Below are 26,993 nucleotides of genomic sequence, written 5' to 3'. Positions count from 1 at the left end.
CTGATTTGCAACATATGTATTCACCCTGTGAGCATATTGTTCATGTGTCAACAGCCTCTGATTGCTAGTTAACAAACTGGGTAGACCCCTCTGCTGCAAGGCTGTAAACTTTTATGTAAAAGCATTTATTTCTACCTGCATTTCTTGACATTTTCTCTCCAGATTTTGCACAAAATTCTTCATAGTCAGCACCTTTTTAATTGTCAAAATGGTGCATGTTCTGTCCCCAATATCTAGAGCTGCTAGCTACTCTCTGGTATGAGTATTCAAAAAATGAATTAGTCTATTGGCCTGTTCGGGCATGTTTCTCAATAATGCTCTGGCCTTTTGAATCTCAATTTGGTCTATTTCTATCAATTCAATTTGGTCATGAATGGTTTGAATTGATCTCCATTGATTAGTGATGGACTAGCCAATTTTAGTCCACAAAATTGTTTTGATTTCAGATAGAGTTTTATGAAGAGTCAGATCTTTCTCCAAAGATTTTACTTTATTTTCCAAGGCCTTTACCTCTCTTGTTTTCTCAGCCACAGTGATTTTTTATTTATCATAGCTAACCTCCAACTTGGCCAGTTTTTCTTTGGCTTCCTTTAGCTCTGCCATTTGGAGTTCTAAGGCCTTTATTTCCTCCATCATCTTTTCCATGCTCATGCTGGTATCTAGCACTGTTGTTGTTGCTGCTACTGAAGTATCTGTGGTTGATGTACCTGCTGTTGATGCTGGGGCAGTGGGAGGGACTGATGTTGTTGCTGTAGGAGGAGCAGTTGTAGCTATTGGGGCTGTTTGAGCTGGCTGAGAGGCAAACTCTCTCTCTTTTTCCTGCAATGCTTTCTCTAAAGCCTGCTCTGTTTCACTTAGCCTTTGATTCATTTTTATTAACAGCTTCATCATATCTTCTTCCTCTTTATCTTTCACCATCTCTGTGGCCTGCGGATGCATAGTAACTGGCAGTTTTAACTGTTTCTTGAGGGCAACTATGTCATCCTCCTTTTTCTTTATCAATGCTTTTATTGCCTGTGTCCCAATTCAATGATGATTTCTTCTAAGGACTTTATCCTGTTGTCCTTGGCCAGAGAGGATACCTTTTCCAACTCTAATTGAGCAGATGTATTGTTTAGTGAATTCTGCAGTTGTTGAGCTAATATGGCTTTATCTGCTAAAGTGGAATAAACCATTTCACCGGTTTGTTTATGCAGCTCAACCTGGTCCAAAGGGTGAATGTCTTTGGCAAGAGCCTCCAGGTTTGTTCTAATATAATCGGCAACTGACTGTGGCTGCTGCACTGTGGGCTTGAAATGACTCAAGATCAATTTCCCTTCCTTGATATCATAGGCAGACATCAATCTTTGCTGTTTGGCAGGAGTCATTTTGAGGAATTGATCGTAAAGCTGCATTCTTATTGGCTCATTTTGTGCCTTGATCTCCATGAATGGCCTCTTAATATCAAAACTGTGTTTGCTTTGTGGTCGTGCTGATGAAATCTCCATAATAGGCTGTTTTTCAAATTGCTTCCCATAAGAACTAGTGGGTGATTCTGTCACTGGGGAAGTTAGTGGGCTGGCTGCCCTTTCACTTCTCGGACTCTCAATAATCTCCTCTTCAGGTAGAGGATCCACTCTCTGCCTCTTTGCTTCTGGCTGCTCTGCTGGCCCACTCATGGGTGTGGCCTCTTCCCGGTCCCTTTTTCTGCCCTTTTCCTCATTGAGAGGAGTTTGCAATGCTGGAATCTCTGGTGCATGGGTCTGGGCAGGAGGAATTTGCCCTTGGCCTTGGTGTTGTGATGATGTACGCTGATCTGTTGTTACAGGGAAAAGTTTCTATATAGAACTACTCTATCCCACTAAGGTGTGACAGCTGCCTTAGAAACAAACAGAGAAAAGCTAATTATGTTTTTCCTTTATGAATTATAGATAGAGAGGAATAGAAAGACCAACCTCTGTCTTGCGCTAATCCCTTGATTCGATCCCTCTCTTCTTTGATAGTCCCCAACTACCTGCTCCCTTGCATGCCCAGCTTCAGAAAGTATTTGTAAGATCACAGAAGCATAGCACTATACAAAGACATGGATCTATATTCATAAACAATCTAAGATCAGATGTAAATTGACCATACAAATGTAACAAGCATCAATGATACAACAGCATGGAGGAAAACTCAAATAGCTTTTATTGATAAACAAGAAAAGATCCAGGAGGAGTTACAACGAGTTGTTCTGACCCAGCATCAACCTCCCAGCAAAGAAGCCCCTCTTCACCTAAAACAAAGCTTAGATCACCCAACAATCTAATTTTTGTCTCTAGAAACCAACAGCAATTCCTTACAATATGCAAAATTCCAGCCTTCAACCTCTAGATCTCTGGGATGAGAGATCTATATATAGATATTTGCAGAGGTGTGAGTCAGCTCTAGGTTTTTTATTAGTGTCTTCTCTCTAATAGTTCTTGATGCCACTTGGAGATCTCATTGATCTCTTACTCATCCTTGGGCGATTCTGAGAGGCAAGTGTCCTAGGAGAAGTTTCTGGAAGATTCCATGATCATCCACCTCGCAAACTGTCTCTGCCACTTGTCTTTTCTCGTCCATCGCACCCCATAGAAGGTCTTTTTGAAATGAAACGCACTTCCCGTGTGTACAAGGTGCAATGCATCGCACTCTGGCCATGGAGCAAGTGCAATGATCCAGTTTTGACCAGTTTTGAGTAGTTTTTCATGGAGAACTTCTAGGAGAAGCTGTAATCAGTTGACCTTGTTCCTTTAGGGGTTAGAACAACACTTTTAGGGACTTAGGAACCCTTGGTTTATCTACATTTCATGCTTGGGGTTGTAGGGCCCAAAAATGTCTATAACAGTTTCCCCCTAAAGCATGAGGCCGTTAATCTTTTGATGTCGGGTGAAATGCTTTATTATGAGGATCCGAAGTTCTTTCAATGCTGAGAGGAGAACTGTAATAAGATACAATACAATACATTATCTTCATAATATTTTCATGAGCTAGTTGAGGCGGGCATTCCCATGCTCAGCTTTATAAATTCATTTTCATGTACATAGGACAGACAATCGTCTGAGTGTAGACTGATGATTCTGATAGAGCCATCATCCTTTTGAGTGGATGATTATCTGTGCAGCAATGATGTACATTTAATGTCTTTATTTCCCTGAATATATATCGCAGCCCGGATGGATGAAACTAGATCCGAGGTCTTCAATCTCGTTCGATCTTCACTCAAAGTACAAGTCGACCCATGTGAGAAATGTTCTGAAGTCGAACATGGAAAGACATCGCTTGATTACCAGTCAATGATGTAAACTGTTAAAAAGCGCGAGAGGAATCACCGATAATGATAATGACCCTCAAGGTACTGCAGTACAATTCACGTGGTGTGAATAAAGGACTTGGTGTCGAACACCACGCAAAATCTTTCGGTCGAAGGCCATTGATGTAAACCTGTCACCGGAAGTGAGAAACTTGCCATTGAGGCATGCAAGCTTCAAAGTACTGAATGGGGTGTTCCTAGATCAACTTCCTGGATAATGAGATGATGTCGACAAGAAGTGATCCATCACGGGAGGGCCTTAATGAATCCCACATCAATGACACGGAACGGAGCAAATGATTTTAATGGAGGTGAAAACGATATGGTGATATAAGGTTCAGGGTGGCGGTCATGAAATAATGGAGTATAATGTATGGTAGTGGGTGAGACACGGGTGAATTCACTGAATGACTTCTCTTGAACATATCGGCGACACTAATGTGATGGATTGGTAGCATTAACCCCAAATGTGGATGGTATGACGTGACCATGGTGATGTGACCGGTGAATGAAACAACCCAACCCAACTCGAACACGGAGTGGAAGTGTCATGTTCAAGAGCGACTTGCTACCAACAAAGTTTCTTCAAGTTTTCTTCCCAATTTCCCCAGTAATTGCTGACCAGTACCTCTTTATTTTTGTCAAGCTTGAGGAGGATAACATATGCTTGTTCTATAATTTGCCCTTCGGGCAAACCCATCGCTATGTTTTAACGAGCCTAGCGACAGTGAAACTCGTTCTCGTCTATAGACAAGTTTGTCGCTATTAATCTTTTCAACGAGTTTAACGACAAAGATAACTCGGTCCTTTTCAATTTTAGAGAGTCTGAAAAGGAACGTAAAGGTAACTCCAAAATTCCTTTTTCATCATCTAATAAGTCCGAAAAAGTATAAAACAATACAGAAGGGATGAATTTTCGATACTTTTAACGAGCCGAACAAAACAAGCGCTCGATCTTTTTGTGTAATAATCCCTCAGGTCCAAAAAGATTAAAATCTAGAGGAGGGATAACACTTCATGTCCTTTAACGAGCTGGAGAGGCCAATGGCTCGGCAATCTTTTCATATTTTACGAGTCAGTTGAAAAGAGCTTAAAGGAGACTCGTCTTTTGAGGAACGAGTGATAAAATGGGTAGCAGCTGATTCCAGGTAAGGTTTGGAATTTTCCAATCATGGCAGTGTTACAAGGATGGCTAGTGAAATCACTCTTCGCAGCTGTTCCTCGAAATGGGTAAACAATCAAATGGGGGTGAATGATCGGCCAATGAAAAAGTGGAGGTGACGGTGCAAACACGACCAAGGCTTTAATGGCTGAAGTACTACATTCACGATGGTTATTTACCGGGGAATAGTTCATTTTTTAACGAGCTTAAACGCGGGGGGAAACATTTGCTCATGGATTATGTTTATTTTTTAACGAGCTTGAACTATGTGCTAAAACTGCTCGATGCGGGTTTATTTTTTAACGAGCTTGAACCCTGCGGTAACACTGCTCATGGCGGGTTTATTTTTTAACGAGATTGAACCCTACAGTAACACTACTCGTGATAAGTTTGCATGCCCCCAACATAATAACGCAAATCGAGGTGCATGCCCCCCAAGCTTCATTGCATTCAATTCGGTGGTTGGAATGAAGGTTTACCTTTGAGATTTGGAAAGGGGATTTGTTTCATTTTTTAATGAGGTTGACACAGTAAAAGAACTATCCTCATGACTCCTTGTTTCATTTTTTAACGAGGTTGACACGAGATAAGAACCGTCCTCGGGACTCTTTGTTTCATTTTTTAACGAGGTTGACACGAGATAAGAACCATCCTCGAAATCCACCATATTTACAATATTTGATAGAAAATCAAAAACTGAAGGATGATTAAGGTCATTGGAATAATATTTGTTGTAATCAGGGAGATGGGAACGATGGTGGTAATCTTCCCATGGTGACTCTCCTAACATCATTGATTGAATGATTCCTTTTTCTGTAGAATGTACATGCGACCAAGGATCTGAAGAGGGACCATATTCCTTAGACCTATCTATCCAAACACTCGATGAGCGTTGATTTGGGTTTGTCCCCCAGGCCAAGAAAATTGATTGCTACAATATTTCTAAAATGGCGATGATCCATGCTGACAAAATGTTTAGGAATCTTCTGAATCCATTAGATATAGAAGATTTCATATTGTAGGTTTCCACTGTGGCCACTTCCGCCAAATTACTCGGAGGCGGTAGGGCAAAAGTACCCATTAAGGCAGGGTCTTTTAGGAGGCCTACTCCAATATTTTGAAGCGAATGATTGCTTCCATGGATCATTGGAATGCTTCCCGTAACTTGTGAACTGTCGGGGAGAAATGTTTGTTGGTCGACGATTGTAATTCCTCCTTGAAAGGGAAATGAAATCTTCCTGAAGTAGGTCGACACAACTGCCACCATGGCATATATCCAGGGCCTTCCCAGTAGGATGTTGTAATCGAGGTTTCTGTTGATTACTTCAACATCAATTTCTACTGTTTTGCCCCCCAGTTCAACTTGCAAGTTACTTAAAATCCCATATGGAGTGTATGATCGTCCATCAAATGATTTTAACGTCGTTGACGATCTCGACAAGGGTGGTGAGCCTAAATTTTTCCAGCAACTCATCGACATAATACATGTAGATGCCCCTTCATCAATAATTGTTCGATGAACAATTTTGTTGAGGGATTTCACTTGAATAAGGAAAGCTAGTTGAGCTGGTAACTGAGGGTCATATCATTTATGATCAAAGGCCACAAGATTGGAATCCATTGGGTCAATCCCACGTATTGCTGATAATAAAGTTTGCTTTTGGGAGGGGCAATTTTGCGGTACCTCAAGTGTCGACATAGCGGACGTCGATTGGGCTAGGTCCTCTACTATATTATAATTCTGTGCTACCTTTGCACGAGGATTAAATGTCGATTTGTGTACTACTCCCTTTGGCGGATTTATCATTGGTTCAGGAATGACGGGTGACACAACTTCGGTCAAAGTTGTTGTCGAACTACTAGGTTGTTCATTAGTCTTGTTATTCGACAGCTGTGGATTCCCGTAATCTTTATTCCTTGTCAAAGCATCATTTTGCTGCTTTGAGATAGACAACATAAGCACTTGGGATCGGGAGGCATTTTGATTAACAACCAGTTTGGTTCCCGGGTTTGGAAACGGATCAGTCAATACTGCTAAGGTTTTTGAACTCTTAAAGAGTTTCTTAACTTCAGCTTTATGTGGACAATCTCTCGTCCGATGATCCTCATCGCATATATGACACCCTGCAGGGGGTTTCCTTTGCCCATAAGGGTTTGTAGAAGGTTTTTCAGGAGATGACTCATCCTGCTTCTTTTTTCTCCCTTTCTTTTTCTTCTTGCCCCCTGGTTGCTTCAGTTGTTTGCCTTTGTCGGTTGACACGGCATTTACTTCCAAGGCAAGAAGTTCCTCATTTGCATTTTGACTAGAAATCTTACGGGCCTTTTTAGATGTAGCCTTTGTTGATTTCGTGTCTGTTGCGCCAATTAAACCATCACCGGCATGAGAGTCATTGTTTGATTTAGGAGGGGGAGGTACGGAAAATTCCGGTCTAGGAGCATCAGGTATTTTATCGTAGAGTGTGCCAGACTGAGTATAGATCAAGTCTAGATATTGTGCATGAGCAATAACTTGCTCTTCAGTGATGACTCCTCCCTTTGCCACATCTTCTGTGATAGAAGGTAATAATGACTTAATAAACCATTCAGCTAGCAGCTGATCAGGAACATGCGTTTTTACCATTCTACGACGACGTTGCCACTCATGTATATGATCAGATATGTGAGTGGCCGTTGTTTGTTTGAAATTGGTAAGAAGTTTCGTTCTCGTTTCGTACCTTATCGGTAACTGAAAATGGGTTAAAAAGGTTGTGGCTAGGGTGCTGAAGTTGTCGAATGAAGCTCTAGGTAACTCGATATACCATTTTGCGGCCGGACCATTTAATGTCCTCTGGAAAAGGTGAAGCCTAATCGAATCATCGTTTAGGGTGTTTGATGAACACCACAGATGAAATGTCATCACATGATTCAACGGGTCTTCACCCGGATTTCCATTAAATTTAGGAATATCTGACGGAAGTTTATGCGGAATCGCTGGCCACCAAGGGGCATAAGCAATTGTATCATTCGTCTGCCGGTTTAGATCTGGTAATTCTAGAGTTGCTACAAAGGGCAACTTTTGATTCAGGTTAGGCGAAGCATACCCAGGATAAGATGGAATCGCCTGAGCAGTAGGTCTTTGCATACCAGCATAATGTATTTGATGCTGGCAACTTTGACAAGGTTGATGGGCATAACCATTATAATATGGTTGTTGATAACCGTTTTGGAAATGCGGTTGACCATTACTTACAAAGACTTGTTGCTCAGGTCCTTGATATGATTGTTGGAATTGCGGTTGTAAAGATTGAACCAGCCATGGTTGTTGGACCATTTGGTGTTTCCCAATACTGGATGATTGACCAAGATGAGGAGTCATAGTACATGTTTGAGTCTGAGTCATTCCAGATAAGGAGGCACTAACCTGAGGTTGTGATTGAGTCGTTGAGACAAGAGGCTGTTGTATTGCAACCTGAGAATGGGGTTGACATACAACAGGTAGCGCTTGTACTTGCGACGTAGTCACCATAGCAGGTATAGTGGGAATATTCGACACAGGATGGACTAGTTGAATTGAATATACAGCCCTTGGTTGTTGAGGCAGTATTGGTACCCAACCGCTAGATGTAATTCCAGTTTGACCTGAACTTTGTTGTAAACTCCCATATGGTTGTTCTCTGGGAGGGAACAATGAAAAGGCATACTACCCTCCATATGGTGGAAATCTAGTACTTAAAGGGTAGATTGGCCTTTGAAGACACATTGGATCAACTTGTTGAGTTTCAACATAAGAAATACCAGATGATAATCCGGATGAAGAAATAGGAACTGACCATGTCGTCAAAACAGTCCCCGATTGGACTCCGGCTTGTTGTTGATAACTTGCCGGGACATATGGTATACCATCGAACATCGTTGGAGTAGTAGCAGGAGGCTCTGCCACTGTTGTGTCGGATGACACAGTCCTAGATGTTGATGGTTGTTCAGACATATCTAGTCTATCCAAAAGATTTCCTAGCGATTCTACAAGAACTTGCGATGAAGAGAGACTAACTTCGAAGACCAACGAGGGAAAGGTGATGATAGAAAAAACAAAAGATGACTCTAGTCTCCTTCGATTTTTAATGAGCCTGAAGTGACAAGTGCTCAGATGGACCTTTTCCGTTAAGGAGTCTGAAAAGGAACGAAAGGGACTGCTCTGTAAGTCTAGGTAGAGGGAGTACCAAAACAATCGCAAAACTGCATAATACTTTTTACGGTACGGCAGTCAATCTTCCCGAATGCTGTGTTCAGTGCATTGCGATCGATAGGGCGGCAGACACGACTTCCTATGGATAAAGGATTAAGCCTATTGGGGTCTCCCAAAATATACTCGACGGTACGTGGGAGCACAAGTCCGTACTGGCACTTATCGTCTCAAAGTGGAGGAATCACCCAACCATCAGTGAGAACAACAGTTACCAGGCTTTACGATGCCGGAATACGTCTCTAGCCTAGACTTCTAAATGTTGTGCGTTAAGTTCCAAAGCATTGTTAGATTCATTGAATTTATTTTAAGTTGATCTTGTTTATGAAGTTTGCATTTCGGGTTCACCACGAGATGTAGATGTAATTCCTAAAATGCAATCTAAGATGATAAACAAACTTTTTATCTCTTTTATGCAATGAAAATCCTAGCTACTAGGGAAAAGAAAGACAGAATCTTTTCACAAAGAGCAAAGAGCACACTCTAAATGCACTTTTCCTAAATCAAGCCAATCAGACTGTTTATATGCAAATGCACATGCATGTATTTGTTTTTCGACTGTCTTAGTATATGGATGCTAAAAAGAAAGGTGATGCACAAATCTGAATTTCTTTTCAAGCGACAAATATAAACAAGCTTCTTTTCGAAATAAAAAATGGAGACGATTACGACACCTTACGATTTTGAAATGAATACTCGTTCTTGACACTAGAAAATTACAAATTCAGACCAAAAGCAACCGTAATAGGATAATCGACCATCAACAACAATCAAACTCTTTCCTAGGACTGAAATCGACACTTGCGACAGTTTCAAATCAAAGGGCGACAGTACGATTATGTTACTTTTGAATCAGTGATCGGAGAATCCACAGTATGAACATTTTTATACCAACGTTTCAAATCCCAAGTGGGATCCATCATTAGGGCTTGAAGAATGATGATAAAATGATAAAAGAAGAGCAAATAAGGCAAAATAAATACTAATGAGGAAGAATTTTTCAAGGAAGAACACACTGTCGGCTAGAATCTTTAATTTAATATAATTTTATTTAATCTAAAAATTTTACTCTTATTTTTCTTAATATTATTAAAATTTTTGAAGAGAAAGAATCATAGCTCATAACCTAAGGAAAAACTAGGGACAAGAATTAAAACTAAAAAAGGCTAACTGAGATATACTAATATCTATATGAATTAAATTAATATATTAATATATTAAACTGATTCATATTATACAATTATAAATAATAAATATTTATAATTGATTAATATATTAATTAATATTTATATAGAAATTATTATATTATAATAAAATGATAATTATTGAAATTTTTAAGGGGCTTTATAAAGTAAAGGATAATATAATTCATATAAATTACTAAGGCCATATGCTAATTTCTATATCAATTTATATATAATTTTTTTTTTTTTTTTTTTTTTTTTTTTTTTGTACAAAGGAGGCGGAATAACAGCAAGGAGAAGGGGTTTCAAATAGACATATACTGATTACAGACAGCAAAATTCAGGAATAGAACTGGAAAGAATGATCCACAGAAACCACAACTGCACAAAGCTAGTCTGATCAGCGCACTTGTAACACAGAGAATCTGAAATGCAACGCAGGTTGTCCACTCGGGAAGTGCGCTGAAATTCAGAATCTCTGAACAGGCACTGCGCTGGGCCAGAAACGAGACTCTGTTCGGTCTCCGGGTCACAGTTTGCAGTTCAGTTCTTGGTTTTTGGCCGAGTAAAAAGAAATAAGTAATACAACAATCAGGGGTAGATCTAAGGAGGATCTAAGAGCTATCACAAGGGCAATCAGATAGTTTGTAAATCAGTTGTTTAAATCATAAACAGATCCACTGGATGGATTGAAGCAGCAGTTATCTACTTTGCATTTATTATGGCAAATGCAGTTCGAATGCTACTTATAAGTTTATGAAACAAACAACAAAGAATGATAAACAAACAAAATAATTATCTCCCCAGCGGAGTCGCCATTTTGTTACAGGGAAAAGTGTCTATATATAACTGCTCTATCCCACTAAGGTGTGACAACTGCCTTAGAAACAAACAGAGAAAAGCTACTTATGTTTTTCCTTTATGAATTATAGATAGAGAGGAATAGAAAGACCAACCTCTGTCTTGCGCTAATCCCTTGATTCGATCCCTCTCTTCTTTGATAGTCCCCAGCTACCTACTCCCTTGCATGCCCAGCTTCAGAAAGTATCTGTAAGATCACAGAAGCATATCACTATACAAAGACATGGATCTATATTCATAAACAATCTAGGATCAGATGTAAATTGACCATACAAATGTAACAAGCATCAATGATACAACAACATGGAGGAAAACTCAAATAGCTTTTATTGATAAACAAGAAAAGATCCAGGAGGAGTTACAACCAGTTGTTCTGACCCAGCATCAACCTCCCAGCAAAGAAGCCCCTCTTCACCTCAAACAAAGCTTAGATCACCCAACAATCTGATGTTTGTCTCTAGAAACCAACAACAATTCCTTACAATATGCAAAATTCCAGCCTTCAACCTCTGGATCTCTGGGATGAGAGATCTATATATAGATATTTGCAGAGGTGTGAGTCAGCTCTGGGTTTTTGATTAGTGTCTTCTCTCTGATAGTTCTTGATGCCACTTGGAGATCTCATTGATCTCTTACTCATCCTTGGGCGATTCTGAGAGGCAAGTGTCCCAGGAGAAGTTTCTGGAAGATTCCATGATCATCCACCTCGCAAACTGTCTCTGCCACTTGTCTTTTCTCGTCCATCGCACCCCATAGAAGGGCTTTTTGAAATGCAACGCACTTCTCGTGTGTACAAGGTACAATGCATCGCACTCTGGCCATGGAGCAAGTGCAATGATCCAGTTTTGACCAGTTCTGAGTAGTTTTTCATGGAGAACTTCTGGGAGAAGCTGTAATCAGTTGACCTTGTTCCTTTAGGGGTTAGAACAACACTTTTAGGGACTTAGGAGCCCTTGGTTTATGGACATTTCATGCTTGGGGTTGTAGGGCCCAAAAATCTCTATAACATCTGTGACTTCTTGTTGTTCTGAATGCATCACTTCTTTGCCTCTGGATATGCCTACACGTGGAGTATTTTCTTGGGCAGGTTGTTGTGAAGTTGTAGCAACTGATGTGCTGCTCCAATGTGTTGAGGCAATTTGAAGGAGACCTGTCCAAAAGAGTCCAGGTCAAGAGTTTTTTCAAGGTTTTTCATTTCCTGCTCCATTTTCTCTTCTTCAGTAATTTGTTCTACCAATGTACCTTCTACCCATTCATCTTGATTAGCATATTGTTCTATATTAGGGATTCTACAATGTTCATAGCCTAATAGCCTATATTTTGTCTTTCTATCATGGATAAATCCCTTTGGGTCATAGGGCACCCACCAAAAACTCCTTTTTAGCTTGAGCTGCTCACTTAATATCTTTTCAGCATCTTTCCACCCTTCCTTCTTGTTAATGATGAGGGGGCCTAGTTGGTTTCTTAGCTTTAGCTAAGCCTTCTTCTTGGCCTCATAAAAATGAGTCAAATCAGAGCTAATAAAGTGCCTAAAGTATTCAAGGGCAAACAATCTCATAGGAAATAAACTGCCTAAAGTATTCAAGGGCAAACAATCTCATAGGCACATATCTTGGCAGCTTGTAGGGGCATAATTCACAACCATAAATCCTGATCTTTGTGTGATTTTGGTAAAAGTACCAATCACCTATTTTGTAGCTATTGGACAGCTGCAAGATTTTCTGCATTTTAGCTGTGACTCTGGGAGGGGGACTTCTCATCAGCAGAGATGAAACTGGATATATGAATAGGTCAATGAACTCACAATAAGTATAAGGAGAATTATGGACTATATGGAAGACTAGGGTCCAAAATATGACAGATCTTCGTTCTCCTTTTGCATCCAATTTCTTGACAGGGAACTGAAAACTATCTATTTGATAGTATAAGAACAGATGATATATATAGGTTGTATACTTGAAAGACCCTTCCCTATTTAGGTTCATGAATTTTTCATGGATTTTGTTGCTAATGAAGGTAGCAAAATCAAACTTGACGGTAGGAGGGTGTCCTAGAATAAAGGTAGACATCACAGCTAGAATGGTTTCATCAACATACTCACTTGTTCTAAAACTCAGGACATAGGATATCATGTCAATAACAGTTCTCCCAACTTCATTGAAATAGACCTGATGAAAAGGAGGTGAATCTCTGGGCTAGGAGTCTGGGCTCATGAATAAGTTGGCAATTCAGCCTATTTCTGCAGAGGATAGTTTGGAGCCTTGGTCCAGCAGATGTTTCATAGACAGAGGAACCAGAGGCTGGTTAGGCTTGAAATGCAACATCTCATTGATTGAATCAGGAGTGATATGGAACAGGACAATGCCATTTGGGGACATGACAGCTCTTTGAGTAGGCTCATAGTTAGCACAACACAAACGGATTATATCTGGAAATACATTGATTGATGGAAGATAATATATGGGCACGTTGGACTCCCAAATGCCATAGAGATCAGTCTTGTTTAGGTAGCTATTTCTAATTTCACAAAATGTGTGCAGATGGTTTTTCATACCCATTAATTCTTGTATTTGGAAGTCCCTATCAGCTAAGGGCAACCATTCCAGCTCCTTGTGTGGTGCATTTAAGGGGGAAACATTGAGGGCTACTGGAGGTTCTATTGTTCAATTATCTGTGATTATTTAATTTAAAATTTTGAGCTTTCACATCGACAGAAGGTAAAGCAATGCTTTTGGTTTCTTTCTGCGGGAATTGTAGGTCAAATTGAGCTTGAATTTCAGCTAAATGGATGAGTTTGCAGAGGGAGACAAGTTCTGAGAAATTTCTCGGGAAAATGGGCCAAACAAAGGTTTAAAAGCAGAGGTTCAGGGGTAGCACTCCGTTTTTAGTTATGGAACTCTGGTTTTCTACAAGGAATGGATAAAACAAGTTGTTTTTGCGGAAAAATGTGAAAAGCAGGGATAGCTATGGTATATCTCTCAAGAACTGTCGATTGGATTTGCACAATTCTTTGGTTTGACGGATTTAACTCAGAGAAAAATCGGAAATACACATGGTTTTGGAGCAATTGAGTAAATACCTGCTTCAATGGACGCTCTGTGCAAAATGCAGGTGGTGGGCCGAGCTTGAAGACTGGTTTGTAGGCTGGAGTTAGCTGGGTGGCGGACTATGCAGTGAAACAGCTATTCTGGTCGAAAATCTCATGAACGCGTCATATAGCAGAAACAAACGAAAATAGACAAAAATGCCCTTTTCACGCGAAAATGACAAAAAAATCGATTTTGGCAGGTCTTTGGCGCGCTTTGGTCGGGTGACGTCAGCATGACGTCATGATTTTGTCGGGTAGCAGGTGTACGGAAGGTGACTTGGCGCTAACATGGCGAACGCAGCAGACGGTGCAGAGGCGGGGTGGCAGATGACATGTCTGATGACGTGAGGGTGACGAGCGAGTGACGTCAGCGGGGCGGGGGCATAGGCGGTAAGCGGTTTGGCCCCCGCACCGCCTTTGAGCCAAAATGGTTTTGTCAGAGGGGGCAGCGATCACGCCGGGAGCTTGACACCTATCCTCTGTATGGCGGCAATATCGCCCATCCCCTGGACGCTATCGTTCAGCATATGGGGGCTTGCGATATGCATGTGGGCCGTCCGATCTGGGGGATCAGATCCAACGGCTGGCGGCATGTTAAACAGGCGGAGGTGTAATATACGGGACCCGCCATAATATTTCAGCGTTTTTTAATGTTTTTGCGAAGAATTACAGTGTAATGCAATTTTGGGTTTTGAGGGTTGGTTATTTAATTAACCAAATGTTAATTAAATCCCAAGGTTTGTATGCGCGGGGAGGGTTGTTATAAGGTTCCAAGTGAACCCATAACTCCCGAAATTCCATGTTTTATCCGCCGGGGTTTGGATATTATAGTATTTTGGGGTTTTTATGCTATTTTATGTATAATAGGGACGAGAAAAACTTTAAATAGGAGCTATATAATAGAATTAAAGTGTTAATATGGTTTTATGAAAAAAACGCTAAGCTTGTAAGGTAATAACTTAGGTTTTTAGGGAAATGAAAGGATTTTGTTTACACAAGAAATGTGGCTTATTTTGGCTAAGTAAACACAAAGTTCCACTTAGTCTTTCCTATAAAATGAAATGAACTAGGACCACTGAGCAGATCCCAATGTCCTTGAAGGGATGTTAGTAAGTGTTCTTGGGGAAATGAGAGGGGAAATTAGTCATGCTCCAACTGTTTTGCAGCCACTTTTCCATGGTACCTGTGATATTCATGAGATAGACCATATTCAACAAGACCAACTGATCGCAAACCTACTTCTGCAACATCAAACTGCTTACCCAGCCTAATACACCTAACATTTTTTCTTCTTTCTCCTCGGGTGCATTTGAGCTAGCAAACCCTTTCACTGTTGTTTTCTTTTGACTTCCCTCCTATCTAAGTCTGCCCTTATCTCTTCCAGGGGCTCAGATTTAGCTGTTGAGCACCCTTGCTTCTCTACCTAACTACTTGTCTGCCAAGCTTAAACTGTTTGGATAGACTTTATTCCCTAGTTCTACAACAAGAAATTTAGGCATGGACTGGCCAAGATTGCGCTGTTTGGCCATCCATCAAGTGTGACAGAAGTCACTAATTGCATAACTTTGAACTTTTTTGCAAAAAATAGGATAGTAGTGCCATTTTGACTAGCCACTTTCCTGGCCTTTTCTTTGGGGTTCATTTTCTTTGTCTTTTTGACCAATTCATTCTTTTTGCCCATTGATTTTTCTTTTAGGGCGTACCCTCTTTACATTTTTTAAATTTTTGATTGTTGAAAATATGGAACCTTTGCAGCATGGAAAGGATGATCATATTTGGCATTTCCACAATCAATCATGAAATATGACACCTATTGGTATAGGAACCTAACATGCTCTAGAAGCCCGATGGTAGCTATGGGTTGAGTTACTAGTCCTGGAAGCCTAGGTTGGAACAAATGCTATGGAAGCCTTGGAAGGCTTGGATATAGACCAATCTGATGATGGTTTTGTGATGTCAAACCATGAGGTGGAATCATTGTTTGATGGGTGAAGGTGGATGGCCTCTGGAAGCCCTGGATGGTTTTGGATTGATGTGTTCTATGATATCCCACATTCATGCTTGGAATATGGCACAGGGGTGAATGGATGAAGATAGATTTGGCTCAGCCATTCTACGGTCGGGTGGAACGTGGAAGTCCCATCTCGGGTTTGGATTTTTCATCATCAATAATAGGTTATTTCTCCTTGTATTTATATGAGTATTATAATGGTTTATATGTGGATCATATGGTTGTGATTTCATTGGTATTTTTGTTGCTATTATGTTGGTTATGTATGTGTTTTATGACAGTAGCTCTATATGGCTCTCATCATGTTTTTACTTGTAAATGAATGGACAATGTATCTATGACCTAATGAATGAAATGGCAGTTGATGTGTTGAGTCATTAATGCTACTTAGTGATTCTCAGCAAAGTATGAGACCCCTATGCTCGGATGTCTTATTTACACCTATAGATTACATATTCATGATATGTTTGACAAAATGCCTATCATGGCTAGTAGGGTTCCAATCATGGTCTCATTCAAGTGATTGCAATTATACTTTTCTATTATGAAGATGTGATTCAATTTTGGGTAGTGACCTAGGCTTTGGGCTTGAAAAAGTGGCTCAAATCCAGAGGATGTTGGCACGTCACTATGCAAATGAGTCCCTGGACATTGGCTTCCGTGCCTGTCAGAGCGTCCAATGGTCCCTAGACACTGGCATGCCCATAGCATGAGAGTGTCCAGAGGTCAAGTGGTCCAAAAGCTCAGTGGGACCCAGGGGCTAGTTGGCAGAATGGTTGGACTAGTTCTTGAGGGTCCTAATGCTAATGTTGAATGTTTGTATGGTGTGTTTCCATTGGTTCCACTTCCTTAATGTGACTTAGGAGATCGAATCATATCATAGTGGCCTCTTGTCGCATGTTTACCTCGGTTGGCTAGTTGCTTGGGTAGATGTGGGAGGAGGGTGTTACACTTAATTTACTGGAACTGAACAAACATTTAGAATTTTCCTATGTGGATAGCTTCCTGAAGCGAAAAGCAGGCAGTATTGACATTATTCGAGAATTCATTTCTCCAACTTTTGAGTTTCCTTCCTATCTTTCTTTGTTGGATATTTCTTTGTTTAAACAACAATTTATGGATTTATGTTGGCTCTTTTCCTGCATAATGGGCTGAGAAAGTGAAACAAATGTTCTGAAATGAATTTTCTATGTGGTTTATGAAACATACAAAAATAATTGTATTTTTTGTTGGGCTCATGCCATTTCCAATGAATTATTTGTTTAGTTAGTTAGATTATACCAGAGCAATAGATTCTTTATGATGGTGTATATGATAACGACCCTCTTGTCAAGGCATGTGTTTTGTAACCCTAAATTCAATTTTGGTGATGAACCAATGCATTTTGGTAGCCTATATTGTGGAATCTTAGAGCTTCTTTAAATTTTTGTTTGATTCAAGATGTGTTTATAAGGCAAGTATATTGCATGGTAACTAGACAAGAGACTCCTCGAATATTTGTAGAGGAATTTTTTCCTACCTGGAAAAGGGGAGCATGAGGAAAGAGAAAGCAATACGATTATTCGAACTTATGGTTTTGAAGATAAGACATTGCTATTGCTGAAGTTTGTTCTAGATAGGTATTTTTTTGCTAAAGTTTACAGGAAATATATTCATTGGCTACTTACATTTGAACAGGAAAAAGAAAAAACAATTTATTTCTTTTTTGTTTATTGTTGGAAGTCACTGTGAAGAATATGGCTCACGCTGACAATCTTGAAAATTCCTTAGATGATTTTAACTAAGGTAAAGTTGAAGCTATTGAATGCTTTAATAGAGAAAAAAAAAATCATGGAACACCTAGGGTCTATTAGGTATGGGAACTTGTTTCCAAGGACTAGAGAGAAAAGCAAGGAAATTCACAATGTATCAACAAAAAATAAAAAGTTGCTAGTAGGTGATGCTGAGATCGCTGAAAAGAGATCGTCGGCATGGGAGGAAGATACAAGAAAACAGGCACAAATCCTATGGAAAAATCTCAGTCTTGCACATGTAGTGCTGGACCAACTTCATCTACCAGCCAAAAAAGTAAAAAAACTACTGCAAGTGAAAAATGGTTCACAGTGGGCTATCAAATGGCGGGGATGACGAAGAGCCCCTTCATAGAGTAACTCCAAAAAGAACACACATAGTTGAATCATCTAGATCCAATACTCTGCCTAAAATAAGGAACATTGAAGAGGCCATGAATGTGGAAGTTGATAGCACTATACTACTTGGTTGGGTTAGTACTTGTTTGCAAGAAAATCAAAAAATTATTAAGCAAATTACCAAAGATGTTGTTACTTTCGATGACCATCCTATCACATTGCAAGATGCAAATTATGAGAGTGCTAGTAAAAGATTGAAGATTGAAGATTGAAAGGGTACAGGTTTGCAACATAAAGGTTGTTGAAGACCCAAGGGATAGCTCAATTGGTCAAGTTCCCATTGTTAAGTACCTTGCTAATTGGGAGGTCACAGGGTCATATCTCCTCGACACCCTTGGGGATAGGCCCGACCAGATAAGTCGACGGGTAGATTCCTTTGGATGGATCTACCCTAATGATTACTTATGGATGTAGTAGCCACTCAGTGGCCATGAATCACAGTTGAAAAAAAAAACATAAAGGTTGTTGATCGAGCATAAATGAATGCTGATTTGTCTGGGGTTGTAATGCCGGGGCTTATGAAGTTGCATCAAGTTAGTGGTGAGGTGCTTGCAAATTCTATTAGCTTATGAGAAGAAAAAAATCTGAAGTTGGAGACAAAAATAAAAGAGATAGAAGATGCTTTGAGCTCGAGTCCTTTGTTGAAGACTCCACTAGTGATATGTGAACCACCATTGGAAATTTCTAGTCCTTATGCATCTCAAGATTTGAAAAACCCGTCAATCTTCATAATGCAATGAAATCATATATTATTAGTAATATATCCAAAATATTATGAGTTATTGAATCTACATGGAAAGTAGCCTTCTATATGAGGCATCTAAAGCAGAGTACTAAGTATTATGTTGAGCTGGTCAATGGTGAGCTCAAGGGAGACAGGGAGTTTGTAAACAATTACTCGCTAACTTTTAGTTGGATGCTTGATTTATTATTCGATCCAGAAAAAGAGAAACAATGGTTGTAAGATGTTGATCAAATGAAGTAGATCAAAGCTGCATGGTCTGACAAAAATAAAAATTAGAGGACATTATTTTTTAGTGTGGAGACAGAGAAAATAGAAGATTTTATGCATATCTCAAGGCAGTAACAGTTGTTCAAGATTTAAATGGCCCCATGCTATACATATGATTCTGGATTAATTATGAAATATAGGCTAATGTCTAAATTGGAGAAGCTAAAACAATCATAGGCAATAAAGTTCGACGATATAAAATTGATTTTACTACAAAGAAAATTAGCAAATGGCTAGTTACTTTGGTTGGTGTTAACAAAGAGTACTATGCTTTGGCTCCACAATTGCAGGAAGAAGCTAATATTCAATGAACGTATTAAATAGGAGATTACTATCGCTCCAATGAAAGAATTCATTATATATAAAGTGAAGGAATTCGTTACAGAAATCGTGATTCTGAGAGATAGTTGATAGATAAATAAGTTGGGATATGATTTTGTATTGTAAGTGTTTTAATACTTTGGAACATTTGTTTTCTTTCATAGTATTTAGCTATCGAAATTTTATGGGTATGTTATCATGGAATAATCTAATCCTTAATGTAGTTTCTTATTTTCCGTTGCAGATGACTTTTAGAGATTTTGGTCGTTGGGATCCCAATCCCAATCCCCATTGGGACAAATGCATTTACTTTTCCGATTTAAGTATTAGCATTTTGATAAATGCTTTACGCAAGAAAGACTATTTTATGGACCATGAGTCGATGGTCAAACCTTGTTTGAATTACCATCTCTTCTATTTCTCAATCTGTTTACCAATTACGCAAAGAATTTTGAGATAATGTTTTGCATGGGATGTTGTATAGGCTTGAATTCTGGGTCATTGCACAAAAAACACTTATTGAACATGTGTTTTCTAGTATTTTCTTTGAGATTTTATATATTAGCTAATGTTCTGTAATTCATGATAATTAAAATGGATTTTTGTTTACTCTGTCCTAATAATATTGTTTACTAGTTACATCAAGAATTCTTAGATAATATTTTACATGTGAAATTGTATAACTCTAGATTCTATACAGTTTTTGAAGAACATTGATTGAACATAAGTTCATGAGCTATGCTTTTGAACTTTTTTATTCTATGTAATGGTCTAAAATTGATGACAATGAAAATGAACGTTTAGTAGGAGCTTTGGTTCAGAGATATCTATTCCATTTGTAATGTTTATTTTAATAATACCTACAATGATTAGCACTGGAATCTGAATACAATTGTTGTTACTAAAATTGTGTTGCTTATTGTTCAAATCTTCTAAAGCACAAAGACTAATAAATTTGTTCTAGTTTTGTTTACAATGAAAATGAATGTTTGGAAAAAGTTTTGGTTATCATATATTATTCCATTTGTAATTTTTATTTCAATTACAGATATGGTGATTAACATTTGAATTTGAATAGAATTATAGTTTTTGTAACTATGTTAATTAGTGTTCAAGGATTCTCAAGCAGAAAGACTGATTATTTTGTCCCCGTTCTCTTTATTCATGAATGCATGTACATAAGCGAGAGTTGCATGGATCAATGTTTCATTATGTGGAGTTTCCTTGTGCGAAGCTCTCATTGTATAGAGCTTAGAATGAAAATTTTGATTATGCAAAGTAAGAATCTTGCCTAGAGGGCAAACTTCACATAATGGAACATTGACTATGACTAGAACATATTTATTTCATAATAAATTGTATCACTTTGTAAAAAATATGAGGGATTTATGAAACGATAAATTATTTTTCTCAACTTGAAAGCATGATATCATAATAATAATACATTAAACTATGAGTTCCATTTTTCAAAGCATTATGCAAAAAATCCATATTTCATTTTGCAATAGTCAATGGTATATCAGTCTTTGTAAGTAATTTATTTATAGAGGTGTACAATTTGTTTTCTTAAAGAAATAAGAATCTAAAGAACTCATGCTAGATATAGAAACCTATTTCATTGTGCGAAGCTAATATTAAAGCTTACATTATGCGTATGAAGCTACTTCTGCACAATGAAAGCTTTCATTAAACAACTATAAACCTAAAAGTCATAAATATAAATTAAATTAATTTAACTTTATGACGAAATCAAATTTATTTAATAATAAATGTTATCAATTGCAAAAAGTTATTTTTGAATACATGTAGAAAAGCTTCCAACTAGTAAATTGACAACCACAATTGTATGCGAAGTGTTCATTATATGGAGGAAGCTTATCTCTATTTCAATTGGATACTAAGTTTGTGCTTAAGGTTTTAATAAATTCACGTATATGTAATCTTTTATTGTCAATTATGTTTCTCAAATAACAAAATATGTTATGTTTCTTTTTTGCAGAATATTTTTTAATACTATGGTCATTTGCGATAGGAGTTTTTTTAATGTGTTTGAATAGTTAATGTTGTGTAGAGCAAGGAACATAAACTTTAATTCGTAGTGTAACAGAAACTTTCATTGGCAATGTTGCAGTTTTACATATGTATTTCCCGTCGGAAAATTTATTTCACACACTCATTTTTTCTTCTTACATTTGTGAATTAAATACTAATTATTGAATATTCAATTAAGTTTTTTTTTATTGCATGTGAGAAACATTATTGTCATTGAACCGATAGTAATGCAATTCTGTAATTCTACTAAATTCGAAAGCGGCATGCCCCAAATAGAAAAGGCATGAAATTACAAACTAGTTGTATGTACAACAACAAAAAAAGATTTCATTGTGTGAAGTACTCTTTCCTTATTTCCGTATTTGGCATTAACAATTTTGTATTCTTTTGGCGAATGAATGAATCGACAAGTAATCGAAAACGGTAAATGCTACCACCTGTAGACTGACATCGATATAGTAGTGGTTGTGAGTCAAACTATGAATTTGTCTTGTAGTAGAGATTATTGACATCATGTAGGGTGCATGTAGGCTAGTTGTCATTATTATAAAAGATTCACATTTAATTTGGTTCGTACATGGAGTAAATGGTTTTTGAATTTTGAGATTTGTTTTTAGATTATTTCCTCTACTTCCCGAAAACGTCGGATTTGTTGTTTTCGAATTGCTATTTATTGAAAGTGTTCCATCAAACAAATTTCACAAGCAAAATAGTAACAAATAGCAGGAATGGAAAATGCATAAAATTGCAAACTAGCGTTATAATTTCAACATTCGTGTAACAACCCCAAGTTAAAATTTCATGTAATAAAGTTAATAAAGGAAAAATAAGACCAACATCATGGTACACATATTCCAAGATGAATGTTGGGCAAAACATCCTAATGGACATCACTTGTTATTTATTATGGCTAATGAAATTGAAAAGGCATTGGTGAAGGCTTTGGAAAGGCAAAAAGGTATTCATTTATGAAAATAAAGGAAAATAAGAGAAAAGGGAGATGAAAGGTCACAAATTGCATGAGAGAAAAATTGAAGGAAATAAGAGGAAAATGAAGAAAATAGAGGCCTCAATAATAAAAAGGCTTTTGAGGATTAGTTCACAGCTTTTGTTGGTTTAGCTTTTGTTAGTTTAGTTTTGGAGCTCTCTCTCTATTCTCTCATACTATTGCACACTTAGAGCATTATTGGAGCACTCTAACATTGGAGAAAGGAAGGCAAAGGAAGGACAAGGAAAGCAAAGGAAAATCAAGGAAGGTTGGATCAAGCAGCTTCAGCAGGAAGACTTGCAGGTAATAGGTTGCATGTGTGATTTCCTAGTTGGTTTGTGAATGCATGGTACATGCATTTGTGTATTTGGTTCTCTTGTTGTCATTGTTATGGGTTTTGTCTGGTGTGACAATGGTTTCAACCTTACCTTGCCATTTTCATATAGCCATGGTGTGTTGGGGTTCTTTTATTTGGTTGATATTTGGATTACCGGGACGTTTTGGAACCCGGTGAGGTGGTCGTAGGAAAATTCCCAAGGGTTGGGGGTGGAGGTGGTTTAATCTCCGGGAATCCCTCAACAGGTGGGTGGAGGCATGAAAATTCCTCAGGGTAATGGTGAAGAGATTATGAGGCATCCAATCTTGTTTTGGGCTTAGTGATCTCTTGACCGGCTTTGGCGAGATCACGATAGCCTTTGGGTGGAGGTGGTTTAATCTTCAGGAAGCCCTGGATGTTTATGTATCGATTTTCTTATGTGATCTCTTGATCAGTTTTGGTGAGATCGCAAGAGAAAAAGCATGAGTGTGGAGGTGGTTTAATCTCTGGTAAGCCCTGGTTGTTTATGTCTTGAGTCCCACATTCATGCTTGGAATATGGCACGGGGGTGATTAGCTGAAAGAAATATTTGGTTCAGATCAATATATGGTCGGGTGCTACGTGGAAGTCCGTGACTTGGTTAGCTTTTGCATATGTTAATAAGCGATCTTTTCTTATTTCATTTCATGAGTACTTGTACTTGTTATTATGTGGCTTTGATCGATGTCCTATCATGGTTATTATTCTGGTTATATGTTGGTTATAAGCATGGTTCCATAATATGTTCTATTTATGGCTCTTGATATGTTTTCATTAATTCATTAATGGTTAATGAACGCATGACCTAAAAAAAGTTATTGAAACTATTATGACAAGGCAATAGACCATCTTGGTGATTCTCATATAAATTTCAGACCCCTATTTTCATATACGAATTCATGACCTATAGATTACATGTTCACCATATGGTTGACTAAATGACTATCATGGTTAGGCTTGTTTAGGTCAAGTATTTGATCAAGTTTTGTAAGAATGGATTTTCCCTAATGTTATTTATCATTCTAGAAATTCTCATTGAGTTTTGGGCAGTGGTCTAGAAGCTAGCCTGAAATGGTGGCTCAGAATTTGGGACTACGCCCTCTGAACTGGAATTTTTTGGCTATAATTGCACCCTTACAGGCTTATGCATGTGGTTGGAATCCTATAACCGCATTGAGGCCTTGTCATGCATGGGGTTACGGGCCCAGGTCACTAAAAAGGAAATATAGCTCTGGATTTGGGCACTTGGAGTGGTTATTTAGCTCCTGAGGAAGGTCAGTAAAGTTCTGGTTTGTTGACTCCACTTCCTTAATTGTACTTAGGAGGTTGGGTCATGTCATAATAGCCCTCGGCACATGTTTACGTGGTAGGCTAGTTAAAGTGGGTAAATGTGGGAGGGGCGATTACAATTCATTTCACCATCGTCTTTCGAAACCACACTTTCGTTTGGACAACAAATTTCTTGCCAAAAAGAAACACAAATAATTCCAAAAAGTAAACTTTAAAAGCGTTAAAATTGTTTTTTTTCCCTTTCCTTTTTTTGTGGTAGAAATGGATTTAAGACCATCAGTAGTCACTGTGATACTGAAAATATCAAAGCATTCCAACTGTAATATGTTTTTCCAAAAATTTGTGTCCGGTTTTCTAGAAATCATGTCTGAATCTCTATTGTTTTTGGGTGAAATTGTGGCTTATTTAGACTATGCGAGTTATTTCCACTACTTCCCTTAAATGTCGGCTTTTCTATTTTGAATTGTTATTTTTTTGGAGTGTCTTATAAAACATATTTCACACACATAATAGTAACAAGTGGTGATTGTTTAGCGTATCAATAAATCTATACTTAAAGGACAATGAAAATGTTACTGATTGACATAATATTTTAAAAGTACAAAGTGAAAATGGCTACCAGGGGAAGGAAAAAACCTATTTTCACTGATACGATTAACTCACTTGTGCTTATCGAGCAAATATTTCAGTGATCGGTTGCATGTCAATGATATGTGAATCTGTCCATGGAAGAGAAGAATAATGATAAGATTTGGTCTAATGGATTAGAAAATGTTGGATGCGTCCCAGAAGTGTTTGATTTCAGAGAAATCATTTATTTGTGTGCACATATTTTTTATTGAAAATGAGAACAATTATGCTAGCATCCAAGAAGAATCTTATTTATTTAACTTCAGAGGCATTCAGGCACATATTCAAGCTACTGAATCTAGATATATGCTTAAAATTGTCAGAAGAAAATAATTTTATTGAGTCAAAGGCAAGTGACACGAACATCATTCAGGAGTTCATTTCACCAACTTTTGAGGATCCTTTTTATCTTTCCATTTTAGATATTACTTTGTTTAGACAATCGTTTAGAGAGTTTTGTTAACTTTGTGCTCATCTAATGGGCCAAGAAACTGTGACTAGTATTCCAAGATCCATTCTCTATGTGTTGTATTATTCATATTAAAAAGTTGTGTGTTTGACTGGGATAACCTTATTTCAAATGAATTAGCTTTTCAATTAGTGAATTTGTTCAAAAATAATAGATTATTCATGATGGCATATCTGATAACAACCCTCGTCTCGAGTCATGTCTTTCATGACTTTCCGCATAACCCTAACTTCAATTTTAATGAAGAACTGATGCAATTATGGTATCCCATATTGTGGAAGTATGAAGCTAATTCAAATTTTTGTCTAATCCAAGATAATTTTGTAAAGCAAGTTATTTGCATTATAATTGTACAAGAGCCCCTTCAAATATTTGGTGAAGTGCAATTTTTCCTGTGGACAAAAAGGATACATGAAGAAAGAGAAAATGATATGGTTATTTGAGTTTATGGGTTTCGAGGTAAACCATTGTTGCTTCCAAGAATTGTTATAGATGGGTATTTTGTTAAACAAAGTCTGCAAACAATACTATGAATTGCAAGTTATACTTAAACAAAAAAGGAAAAACTAATTTATTTCTTTTCCATTTAATGTTGGACAAGTAATTGTAAATAATGCAAGCCATCTTGCAGAGCTTGTGAAGTCCTTGGATTGTTTTAATTTAAAAGAAGTTGAAGCTCGGCGAGGCTTTGATCCAAAAGGCCTATTTATCACGCATCTAAGGGCTATTTAATATGAGAGCTTGTTGACAAGAGTTACAAAGGAAAGTGAAGAGAGTCGCAGTGCTCCAAGCAACAATCAAGAAACGACAATGAGTATTACTGAAATTGCTGAAGAAACGAGCATCAAGGCTAAAAAAAAGTACAAACAAAAATTTGGAAACCCTCTCAACAATTTTAAGCTTGCACATCTGGAACTGGTATGACTTCGAAAGCAAAAACATGTTGAAAGTGCAAAGATGAGTCACGTTCAGCTATTAGCTGGCGGGGATGATGACGAGCCTTGTTGGACATTTATTCCAAACAAAATGTGCATCACTGAATCAGCCAAATCCAAAAATCCCCCGAAAACTAGAAGCATTGAAGAAGTTATGACCGTTGAATTTGAAATCAGTATGCTACCTGATTGGGTGAATAATTGTTTGGTCAAAAATCATAAAATAATGGAGAAAATTTCCAAAGAAGCTTCTAGTTTCGATGATTGCTCTGTCACTTTTCAAGATGCAAACTATAACAAGGACAATAAAACATTGAAAATTGAAAAAGTAAAGGTGCATAATAAGAAAGTTATTGATAAAGTAGAAATGAATGTTGGCATATCTGGAATTGTAGCCAGCGGCCTCATGAGATTCCATCAAGCTAGTGGTAACACACTTGCAGTGTCTATTAAGCAAAAGGAAGTAGAGAACTTGATACTGAATGCAAGAATAGAAGAGCTGGAAAAATATTTAAATTTGGGTCCTTTTTTTATGACTCCACTCACAATGTAGACACTTCCATCTGCAATTCCCACTGCTAGCACATCCCATGGGTCTAATAAATCTCTAAAACTTGTTAATGTAGTCAAATCTCATATTGTCATGAATATATGCCAAATATTAGAAGTCAGTGAGCATGCATGGAAAGAAGTATCTGATTTGCTACATTTAGCACAGGAAATAAACTCATTTGCTGATTTAGTCAGAAGTAATGTTAACAAAGACAAGAATTTCGTTAATAATGACTTACTTACTTTTAGTCAAAGGCTTGAATTGTTAGTTGATCTAGACAAAAAAAATAGAGAACTCCCAAATTCTAATCGAATGAAGAAAATCAAAGCTAGATTCTCTAAAACCATCAATACACTAA

Source organism: Pinus tabuliformis, chromosome 6 (assembly GCF_031772625.1).
Source record: "Pinus tabuliformis cultivar Carrire ecotype Pingquan chromosome 6, CPIR1, whole genome shotgun sequence".
Lineage (NCBI taxonomy): Eukaryota > Viridiplantae > Streptophyta > Pinopsida > Pinales > Pinaceae > Pinus > Pinus tabuliformis.
Note: the sequence above shows the minus strand (reverse complement) of the source record.